Source organism: Glossina fuscipes, unplaced genomic scaffold (genome assembly GCF_014805625.2).
Source record: "Glossina fuscipes isolate IAEA_lab_2018 unplaced genomic scaffold, Yale_Gfus_2 59, whole genome shotgun sequence".
Classification (NCBI taxonomy): domain Eukaryota; kingdom Metazoa; phylum Arthropoda; class Insecta; order Diptera; family Glossinidae; genus Glossina; species Glossina fuscipes.
Genome location: NW_023998431.1, coordinates 2,822,349 through 2,834,550, shown reverse-complemented (window position 1 = coordinate 2,834,550; position 12,202 = coordinate 2,822,349). Strand labels below are relative to the sequence as shown.

Here is a 12,202-nt window from a genome sequence, read left to right as displayed (position 1 = left end):
CTTACGAGGCTATAACCAAAGCTTTTAGTGTCACTACTTTTTTTTTTTTTTTTTTTTGTAAATTAGGGAGAAACATGAAATGTCGATACTGCACTGTATTTTTGCTATTCATATACTACGGTGATCGTCAGAGAAAAAGAGGGGAAAGAGAAAGAAATCGGGAAATAGTTCTTGCGACTGTCCTAGTGTGATGGTGTTATCGTTTTACCGACTGAGCACTAGCTACAGCGTACAACCAAAGAAAACTCTATCGCATTGAGATTTGCTCGGCTACTCGGGCGGACATTGAGTAAAGGTGGGCGACTTCTCTCATTCGATCTAGCCTATAGTAATGTCCCACGGACGTACACTTTGTCTGGAATGCCAGGGGCATGAAACTGCCCTGCTTTGTTTGCTAATAATTTGCCTCATTCTCTTTCCTCGGAAATTTTATGCTAAAACTTTTCGTTTTTGCTGTACCTGAGTCGCCCGTGTTAGAGTTCACGCGTTCCGAAATAATGAAAAAAACATCACGAAAATGTGTAATTCTATAGCCGTATTGATCACATTTTTTTGACAGTAGTACTGGTTCCGTTCGAGTCTTTCTCAGCCTTATGTCCGTGTAATGGAAGTCTCAATGGAGCCGCACTAACGCAAGGTTGTTTGAGAGTATTTTCAAGTGAAGATAAACACTACCTAAAGATATCTGTTACTGCAAGAGAAAGGTAAGAAATCAGTGTGCAAGTTATTGGGCTATAAGTTTCCAGTTAAGATTCCTTTCGCACAGGTTGTCTTTACGGTGTTTCGACGTTTGACGAAAAGCCTGGATTTCAAGGAAAATTTCAAGAAAAACCTTTCTTACTGGCAGTGAAGGTTAACAGCATCCATTAACCCAATAATAAAAAAAAAATTTTTTTTGGTGAGTTTCTCAATTTGCTGAAAAACAATTAAAGAAGATAAAAACCTCGTGAGAAACAAAAGTTTTAATGTCAATCAATGTATTGTTGTCAACCTATTTCAGATAAGGAGTTAAGTAACAAAATAAAAAAAAAATATTTACGAGGACCAAGAAAGCACTTTCCAATTTTGATTAGGTTAATACAGTCGGTATCCACAATTCTTCAACTTTGATTATCAAAGATTGCTCGTTTTTTGTGCTGGTATTTACATCAAGTTTCCATGACATTATTCCTTTCATAGTTATTTTTTACTTTCGGTACAAGAAACTTAAAGGATTCTCAGGAAGAGTAGAAGATGCTTTAAAACAGCATACATTATATATTCTGTATATATGAACAATCGTAAATAAACCTTTTATAGAAAATGTAATTTTCATTAGTGAATCACGTAGCACAGAGGACGCTATTTTGTATACGCTGTTTAAATAAGAAACTATTCCCTTTGTAAATAAATCTGCAAATTTTATTCCGTTATGTCTAGACAATGTTTTGGATTAATGAAAACAAAACACATAGCTTTGGAAGTATCTTTAAAGAAATGATTGTGTTTCTTCAATCTATAGGCTTTTCGGCAGTTGTTTAAGTTAATAGGTTTTCTAATTTATTTACAAGCTTGTCGTACTCCATGATATGCCCACTCTAACAATACTTGAGGTGTTATTTTTGTTTTGTTAGTCAAAAATTATCGCATAACTGCGAAAGTCTCGATATTGGTTACTATTCTTTCCGCATCATGAAATATATCGTAACACCCAAAAGAAGGACCTGAGATAAGCTCATCTCTGATTATACCGATCGACCGACTGATGAATGTCCATGTGTTGAATGTATTGAAACTACAGATGACATATTTTGTTGAAATTTGATACACCGACCTGCTTTGGCCCAAAAACGAGCGCTATTGAAAATGGTTCGGATCGGGCTACTTTCTCGCCCAATTCACATATATGACTTTATTTTGAAAAGTAGTTATAGGAATGCATATATTAAACGAATTGGTGTAGGGAGTTTAACGTTGGGCCACGGCCGATTATATTACTTGTAGCTGTTTATGAAATATCCTTGATCGGACGATTTCAATTGTTTCTGGCTTCTTCATGTGTGATCTGTTCATCCCATAAACAAGAAGAATAACTCCGAAGATGTGAAATCACATAATTCAAGATAACCAGTTTGCTGTCGCGTCTTCTTATTTTTTTTTTCTTTTTTTTAATATCAACATAATTTCATTTCGTTTTGTTTACATTGAATTTGTGACTGATCTGATGGTAATATTAATTTTTGTCTATGAGATATTTTTTATCAGTTCACTGTAGCATTCTCGAGCTCCAGTTTAATATACGATGCATCCAATGAATTTATCGGACACTTTTGAATTTATAGGAAAGTTCTGCCGAATTTTTCCAAAAACGCCTCATATTTATATGTTGAGCGATAAGAGAAAAACTTGCACTTCACAACCTTTCTATTTATGTCCTCAACTTAACACGGTTCAGATCTCTTCATTCAAATAGATCGAGATAAAATTTCTCTTCTATATTTTTATAGGTACTTTTCAGTTACTTGTCTTGTATATTGTGTTGCTGCTACCATTATTATGAAAGCAATAAACACTGACTGTGTGGAATTTATAGACACGTATAGATGGTTTAAAACTGTTAATATAGTCGCGCGTACACTAGCTTTGGTTGACCGGTAGCTCTGATAATAGCATAATTGTAGATTCACTGTTTGTTGCCGTTGCTGTTACTGTTGTCATTTTTGCTACTGGTATGGAAAACACCGAAAGCATTAATTTCGTAATGGATTTATTCTTTTTCAAAAAAAAAGAAAAAAAAAAAAATTGTGTAAATGTGTATCCATGTGGATCTTTGACACCTTAAATGCAAAAGTACTTACGCGTATGCGTTGCTATCCACATATGCTTGTGTGCATAAATATTTGTAAGTACATATAAATGAATGTCTATATCTTTTTATAATGTTTTTTATTTTAACTTTTTTTCCTTTTTTTTGTTTTAAATTATTTTTTCTCTTTGTATTGTTTATCTGAATACCTCTGAATACTTACTTGAACATTTGTTTGTGGGTTATTCTCTTTTGCTTGCAGATGTAACTTTAAACGACATGATTTAAGGATATAAAAAAAAAAAAGAAGCAAGAAGCCAGCAGCACTCTACATACTCATACTTAAGCAAACATTTCAGTTGGAACAGAAAACAGAGCTGTAAAGAGATGAAAAATTATAAAAAACGAACTGACAGCAATACACACATATAAGTGTATGTATGAGTAAGGATTTGTATTATCTGCAGCTTTAAAATTTACCGCACAACAGCAATAAAAAAATTTTAAATTACTTGTCTATATCTACACACATACACACACGTGCACATCCATACATACATATATATATATATATATATATATATATATATATACATACGTATATGTATATATGAATATATGTTCCACACTTTTACCAGGTAAGTTGTAACTATAGTTACATACGATATACTTATCTATATACATATATATATATATATATATATATATAAAATGCTTTTAAAGATACAAATAAGTCAGCAGAGTCAGCACGAAGCACTGAATAGTGTTCTGTGCATATTTTTGTAATTTTATGATAATTTTCTGTGCGCTTCTTAACAGAAAGAGAAAAAGTGAAAATCTGTCCTTAAGCAAAATTTTAATACCCATTGAAATAAAATTGGCAACAAACTACTTTACGTTATCAACGTTAGCGACATTAACAGCAGCGATAACTAGCAAAGCAAGCATGCATCCGCATTAATACGAAGTAAAAGCTCTACAGATAAAATCACGTTATTATCCTCTAGTTTCATATATATTTCTTGAAATTTTTATTACGAATTACAAAAGGGGCGACTTTTTTCGACTTGGCTGGATTGTTTAGATTGTTGTTGTTCAAAATCGCAAAGAAAAGCAGAATTCAATTCTTGATTATGTCTTTTCGCTTGCACAACGGCTGAAAGTAGCAGAGCATCTAGAAGTTATAAAAGCCAATCTCATCAAAAATGTTTTAATTTTCGGTTATTACTTATTTCTTTGAAATTCTCAATACATTTTTATACCTTTTAACACATTGTGTGTAAATAAAACAAGGTGCATTTTTCATATAAACTTGTTGCGTGCTATGCACTCATCAAATTATTTTATTTATGAGTTAGTTGATAGTAATGTCGCTGGCATATTATATGGAACTTCATGTCAATATATTCCAATTCTGAAGCACTTATAAGTGCTCTTGTAAGCATACCAAAGTAAGTTTTTTAATTTTAACGATATATCTATAAAACAATGATATCTTATTACCAGGACGTTATGAAACACAAGACATAAATATATATATATACGACCCGAAAACAATCGATCAATCGAATTTTATTTATGTTAAAAATTTTTTGAAATTATCGTGGCCTTGAACATTATGAATTGATAAAGGAGTATTATAATTGAGTGTTATGAAGACGATAAGCGTGATGAAGTTGAGTCATAATGGAAGAATTAATGAATACTCATCATAAGTCTATAAAAAAAGTTCACTTTATTTTTTGATGACAGCCGCATATCTGTAAACATGGCATATGATACATAAAGCGGTTGACTACAGAGGTGCATGCTTCTTGTTTGCCTCTTTCTTTTGAGGCTTTGTAAGGAAATTTTATTTCTGTTGGCAGCTGAGCTTGTCAAAATCTGTACGAATTTAGAACTTAGCAGCGTTTGTTAAACTTTTCAAAACACCCATTCAGTAGGGGAAACTTTACATGCGCACCGTTCATTCACATTTGTTGTAATCGCGCCGACAAGCGGGCAAGAGAACTTCATAAAGACACGTTTCAAAAATTCTTGTATAGTAAACAACAAAATGCGTCAATATGCATGGATGTTGACAATTGTAAAATCAGCCGTACTACGTTTTTAAAAATTTGTTTATAGTCACGAAACAATATAGCTGCAATCAAATTTCGCTAAAGCAATAAACAAGATTTTGTTTTTGAAATGTACATTATATTTTCGGACAATCAAAAAATCAACGTGGATAGTATATATTGAAATAATAGGCATATATAGAGTTTGCGTCTACCTGGATATGCCTACAGCTTGAAAATTTCATATTTTAAATATGTCGTGGCAGGCGACTGGGCAATGTTGAGGCAATATTGCGCCTTTATAATTCCAAATGCCAATTGGAATCTGCTAAGGCCCTGATTTGCCTGATATACGCTATGAATAGTCGGTCAAACGGAGAAGGAGTTGTCAAATCAAAATATTCGCAGGGAACTTTCTTAAACCACTTTCCGCGCATACGTATGCGTACAGCATTTATTTTCTATACTGCCGTTACATTTCTTTTTTCTCCCGTCGTTCAGGAAATGCATTTTATAAGTGTATGTTCGGTGGTGGTCAAAAGGCTCGTCACATTCTGTTTACGATAAGTGAAATTTTTTTTTTTTTTTTTTTTTGCGTTAAAGTTTACTCAACTTCAACTCCAACCCCATTTAAATATTTAAATTTCGAATCTCGATTCGATATTTTATTCAAAACAGAAGATGTAAAAGTAGGATATCTCTAAGATGTAATTTCACTAAAACCGAAACGGGATCACATGGACGTGTGGCTAAAAAAACTTGACATCTATAAAATCAAATCCGAGGAGTGACGTTTTTATCAGAAAACGTTTTCAAGGCCAACTTAAACTTAAGAAGCTTGTATATGTATATAAAAATAAGTCTGAAATATACTTACTTTAATGATTAAAGCCTCGGGCAGCGTTTCTTTTCTTTGTCATTTTTTACTATCTGATAATAAATTGGATGATTATTGAACCGGATGCAATATAGACGGCTTGGAACAATATCAAATGCGGCAACATTGTCGGATTTTTTTTCGTTCCCTTTATATATAAAATATGAAAATTGTCTCTATGCGCATTTTTGAAATAGCAAAATATGTACCAGTACTCAGACTACATATGCAATTATTATATACATATGTAACATGCATGTGTATGAAGTGAAAACAAATAGCTAAAGGGATATCAGTAAATATATTTTTCTGTTATGTACATAAGCATAAGCTGGGTGCGTATACGTTTATCAATGTTTTTTTTTTTATGCTTTTTCTTATCTGTTAAATATTAGTGGATTGTTATTGTTTTTCTATCTTGTTTTCCCTACTTTTCTTCTTTTTTTTTTATTGTTTGCCCTTTCAACTCTAACTTGACACAGCTTTAAAAACAAACTCATAAGTATATGCAGCCGAACGCATGGATGTGTGTATCTTCGTAGATGTATTTCTTTAGATATGTACCTTCCTCTTGTTGCTACTTAATGGTAAAATATTCGATAAATATTTGCTTTTTCTAGCTTTGCTGTTGCTTTTGTTATTATTTTGCTTCATCCCTTCTTTTCTTTTCTTTTGTTCATTGTTACACGTAATAGTCAGACATTCCGACAGGTTCAATGTTTATTTGGTTGCTGGCAGCAAGTGGCTCCACAAATATGTTTGTTTAAGTCTCAGTTAGTTTTTTTTTTTTTCAATTTCGGCTTCATTCTTTTTCTTTTGCTACGTCCTTTATGTGGCTTTTGTTTCCCTTTTGTTTTGTTTTTTCTTTTTTTTTTTTTCATTCTTTTTAACGATATTAGTTTATTTCAGGGCGTTTTTATTTTATTTATTTACAGTTTTTTCTTTTCTATATTTTATTCCTCTAAACCTACTACGAAAGGATGCAACGAATCTGTCATTGCTTTTGTACTATCCAGAAATGTGAATCGAATGTCAAAGGAAATCTATATATATATATATGGTTCATCAGTCTGACATTCTGAATCGATTGAGGAAATCTTAATAGAGGCAAAGTAATTACATTATAATAATCTTTAAATATATAGCTATTCGACAACAATTGCGGCTTAAAATTTTCTCACCATTTTTGATATATGAACACATAGCAGCTATCATAGCAATGTCATTTAAGGAGTGAAAACTGAAAGGTTTTCAGATAGTTTGGCTGGTTGAGTGAGTGCTTTTATGAACAGGATCATGTTTTTTTAAACAAAATTATTCGCGATTGTGAAGACCGCTTTTATTTGGCCCGGTACATAAATAAGCAAAACTGTTGTCAAAATCTAGGAGAAATAAGAGTAATATCTTGAAGTACAATCTATAGCAGTTTAGTGAGATTTTTATTCTGGCGGTGTTTTTGAGAATGATGTCGATTCGACAAGTAGAATGATTGGTCCAGTTGAGCCAATTGATTTTTTCTCCTTTGTCCTGGTATTGGCGCTATAAACATGACTAAAGGGACCAACTCTCACATAATTCGTCAATCAATAGCTCTATCAAGTGATTGCTTTCTCTGGTGCAGACACTAACCAAATGGAACTGTGGAAAGAAAAGCCAAGGAAGCTTAAGATAAATGACTTGGCATTTACATAATATGTTAATTTAAAATGTAAAAAGAATTGAGTGAAACTTAGGCACTTTGAGGGGATCTTTTCAGCGTTGAAATTTCGTAAAACGTGTCTGCAAATGGTAAAAAAGAGCTTTCGTTCGGACAGGCGGCCTGGCTTGGTTTTTTCTAAGGGTTGTGTAGCATTCATTTACAAAATATTACAATTGCAATTATTTGAATTTTGTCATTCAAGCGTTCAAGGTGAGTTTAGAATGTTGGCACGCTAAAATAAGCAACATTACTGCTTCGATAACTGAACCACTAAAACCATTATGAAAAGCTTTATCAATTCTACCCTTCCTACTACTTGAATCGTATTGTTTGTCTTAAGCGATTTTTTGATGAAATGATCACCTATTAGTAACGAAAATAAAAAAAAAAGGATTGGGCTTCTGGGATTGTTCTTAGAAGGCAATAAATCACAGGATAAAACAAATAGTAAACTAAAGAAGCAACGGCTTTTAGATCAAGAATTTTAACTGGGAATTTTAATTGCCAGGATGGGCTTTATATGTGGTCGAACTTTATTAAACTGAAAAGTTCTCCTAAATCCTTATAAGGGCTACACGATGACAGTTGAAAAGAGGTATGAGAAAATTGATAGATATATAGAGTTAGTGGACGTTGGTCCAATCGGTAAGTGTTACGCCTTTACCGACTGAGCAGTCATTAAAACTACGACCGATTTTTACCTACTCGGGTGCTCATACAGATACGTTTGGCATATTGAAACCACTTCGATATCCATATTAATGGTACGTCTAGCCTCCGACATTATATTTTACCCTTCGAATTAACGTAGCGTATCTGTTTTTCGTCGGTCGTTACAATTCAATAGCACGGATCTTTAACTTAACACAAAACAAAGCAACGGTTCCTCAAAATTATATAGAATATAAGCCATTTAAAGCTAAAACACACTATTTGGTATTCACTTCGGGGAGAACACACTTTCTGAAAGGTAACGCTCTGAAATGGCGTTGCCCCGCCGTTATCCGATGGGTGGTAGTAATAGTTGAAGATTTTCTCGACAATCGTTTGAAATTAAATTTTATTCCCAATGTATCAATTTGTTACTAATATTACGCTAGTCCTCTACCATACATCGCACTCTGTCACGCTATATGCCTTTTAATTATATTACGTTAATACGACACTTATATCGCACATGTAACATGTTATATTTATTTTCCACTTATAGAGTGACCATTTCATATTTATAGTCTTGCCTACGTATGCCTTCTTCTGAATGGCTTTTTTTTTAAGATTTACATTACGTTCAAATCCTGTACATATAATGCAATGAATTAACGTAAGAGAATTCTTAGCTTTAAAAAGTCATTTTCTAAACAATGGAGAACCGAATCGCAAATGGAAATTGAATCATATGTGGGTAAGTAACCATTCGTGTTAGTGCAGTAAGAAAAAATTATAAACCCGAATATTAGGCCAAAAGAGCCTTGAATGAAAAGGTGATAGAAGTACAACTACTAACAGAACCAAAAGCGGTATTGAATCACGTTAAATGCCATGGCATTGTCTATTATTCTACCCATCAGTCCTTACATTACATTTCAGACAAATGACTTAAGCCTTACGTTCTGTTCTATATGTGAATAAAAAACACAATTTTTATCAGATAGTTTGCGCTACTTTCTAGCCGATGTGCATAATACGTAGATTGGCGTATATGATAAGATTAAAATTAAACTACGCGTACAATTGACAACAATAAAATAAAATTAGTGTAGGAACTCGGTTTTCTCTGGTGTGTTTCCTGAAAGCGATCACTTTTTTGTAACGTGAATTTTAGTGAGTTTAATGGAAGTACTCAGAATTTTATACTTGACTTCTATATTAGCCTAATCTGAGAGCTGAGCTGTGATAGTGGATATCGAGAGACTCTTTTCACAATTCAAATATTAAACTCTCTCATCTCTTTGCTGCTTCTGCTCCTGTGTTCTTTGCTTATTGTATTACTATTATTATTATTATTATTATTATAAATTTAGCCAGAGAATAAATTCTAAGACTAAAGTCTTATAAAGCACTAGCATCTAGGGCTATCGGCTTTTATTAAAAAACTCTACCGCACTTGAGGTTTGTACCCACGACTATTGAGTTGCTAGTCGAGACTCTTGCCTACTCGGCCACTCAGGCGGATTTTGCTTATTGTACTTAACGCAAATTATGAGTGCTCGCAGTTTATGCTTTTGCAGACAAGCCGGAGTGTTAAGAACCCTTAAAAATAAAATGTTTGATTGTTTTGCCTTGTTTTGAAAAGTAAAAAAAAAAAAAAAAAAAACGATATAAAAGTTAAGAAAGAAGGAAAAAGTTAAATAAACCAAATACTAAAATCTAAACAAAAAACAAAAAAAAAAAAAAACAGTGATGGTAAAGGTAAGCACAGCTCGTGAAGGGTATTCAACAGTTTCATCGAATATTCTTATATGCTTTGGTTGTCGATTACTTTGCGTTTTCTTCTGTTTTGTGATATCCTGCCTTTCTTTTTCGTTTCATTGTGTTGTGTTGTCATCACCACTTTTGTTGTTTTGCACCTTATAATTTGCACCTTTTTTTTCGTTGTTCCTGTGTTGTTGCAATTTCACGTTGATAACAAACAGTGTTGTTGTCTTCGTTAGTGGTCCTTTATGTTCCTGTTGCATCGAATCGTTAATCGAGTTTACCATTACTGGCTGCAGCTTCCAGTATCAGTATAATTGTTATTGTCTTCATAGTTGTTGTTGTTGTTGTTGCGATTCCGCATTTATCGTAAAGGTAATGGTGTAAGAGTTTGCTTTTTATCAGAGTTACCTTTGGATGGCATATTTACGTAAATAGTCCTATATATATATATATGTGTATATCTATAAATGGCTTTGTGCGACGCCATGTTATGTGTCACGGTTTCATTTTAGATAAACCAGTAGAGAAAACAAGAGAGAATAACAACAATAAAAGCATTCCTGGATATCACCTTGTTCTACTATGTAGTAATTGTTGTTATTAAAACCCTAACATATGTATATACGTATATACAGATATATGTATAATATAAATATATATATATATATATATATATATATATATATGTGTGTGTGTGTTTTTTTTGTGAGTATTAATATATATACTCTTTTTTTTGTTTCTGTTAATGCTGATGTTATTGTCTTTGAAATGTCGCCATACTTTCGCTTCGTCGACTTGTCGCCCGCTTATCTATTTCAGTTTGTCTGGCTTTAATGTTATACCTCGTATTAGCGCAACTTCTTCTTATTGTATTATATTATTTTTCCAGAAAGGTTGTCTAAACGTTGGCAAACATTTATTATTTTAATGTGAATTTAATGTTTTTTTTTTGTTTTTTCTTTTTTTTTTCTTAAATTCTCTTCAATTCAAATAATGAATGCCAGCCCTGCCAACTGCAGAATGATTCTCGTTGTTATGGAGGCGAAAATAATTTTTTCTTCTCTTTTCACTTAAATTTTTTTTTTTTATTTTTTACAAAGACAATCTTTTTTTTAACCTTGATACATTACAAAAAATGGTTAATTTGTGGTAAGTTCGCGAAGGCTGAGATTTGAAAAATAAATGTCTAAAATTTTCACGAATCATCTAAGTTGAGTATGGAAATATATAATAATAAAACAATGCTAGTGGATCGATGAATATCATTTTTCCATATTTTTATATACATATAGAAAAAAATGTATATTCGATTTGATCTTAAAACCCGCCGTAGGTTATAACTTCTAAAAACTTCAAGGTTTTTTCTCGATCCTATTCCGTTTTGTAGCCATTCGACTAGATTCATATTGAAAGAATCTGAGCTCGTATACAAGCAAATGTTTTTTCATTCTTTCAGGAGATAAAAGTGAGGAAAGGCAAACATGTAGGGATTTAGCCTAGGAGGTGAGCGTCCGATCGGTAAACATTACGCCGTCACCGACTATGAAGTTGCTAAAAGCACCACCAACGTAAACCTCTGGGTACGTACTGGGATTCGAATCAGCTACTCATCCAAGCATTGCATTTATGCGGATGATTCGGAATCGCTTAGCGAGACGATTTAATTTTGGAGATATTTTGATGAACTCTGATCAACCAACGTGTCTTTGGTTAAGAACGAACGTTAGCGAAAGTGGCTTGGATCGAACTCTTCTCACATAACGTCTTATTTTGAAAAATTGCTCTATGAATAGCCGAATATTAAACGAGTCAATTCAGAGCGTTGAACGATGAATCAGGGACGACTACGGTTTGTTTGCTCGTTTTTTCTTTAATATTTCCTATTTATGAATTTTATTATTGTTTGTTTATGAGTTTTTTAATTTTCAATAACAATACATTTTTTAACAATGAATAATTGATTTTTTTATCGAATAACGGTGAAAACTTTTTTACTTTACTTTAACGTGCGTGGGATATTTAGAAGTCCAATAGATCGTCAGTTTAATACGAGTTCCTATAAGACGGATTCGCACAATGCGGAGAAAAACTTGTGACCTCGTTTGTGGAACAGGCTGAAAGAGGCCGATCTAATACATGTTAAACAGGCGAGACAGAAACTGTGTATTGATAATTTTTTATACATTTGCCTCTTTCCCTTTCTTGTGAGAGAAGCACGTTTATGTGGTGTCTTAAAGAAAGTTATTTTAAATATAAAAAGTAAGTTAGTCGCTCTGTTTTGCGTTTCATGTATTTGTATAATATAATTTAAGCGTCTCGTACAACACGGAACGAATCTGTCGTGCCATAGCGACGTCTACTATAAA

At 32.8% G+C, this 12,202-nt stretch overlaps 1 protein-coding gene across 3 annotated transcripts in view; it reads left to right on the top strand.

Annotated features, from left to right (window-relative positions):
- The window catches only part of LOC119637368 (cell wall protein RBR3), a 229,270-nt gene that overhangs the window by 74,396 nt on the left and 142,672 nt on the right, over positions 1–12,202 (top strand). For all 3 annotated transcript variants that reach the window (XR_005247245.1, XM_038033349.1, XM_038033348.1), the window contains exon 2: positions 3,048–3,219. The gene's annotated coding sequence lies outside the window, so the exon portion shown is untranslated. The remainder of the gene's footprint in view (positions 1–3,047; positions 3,220–12,202) is intronic.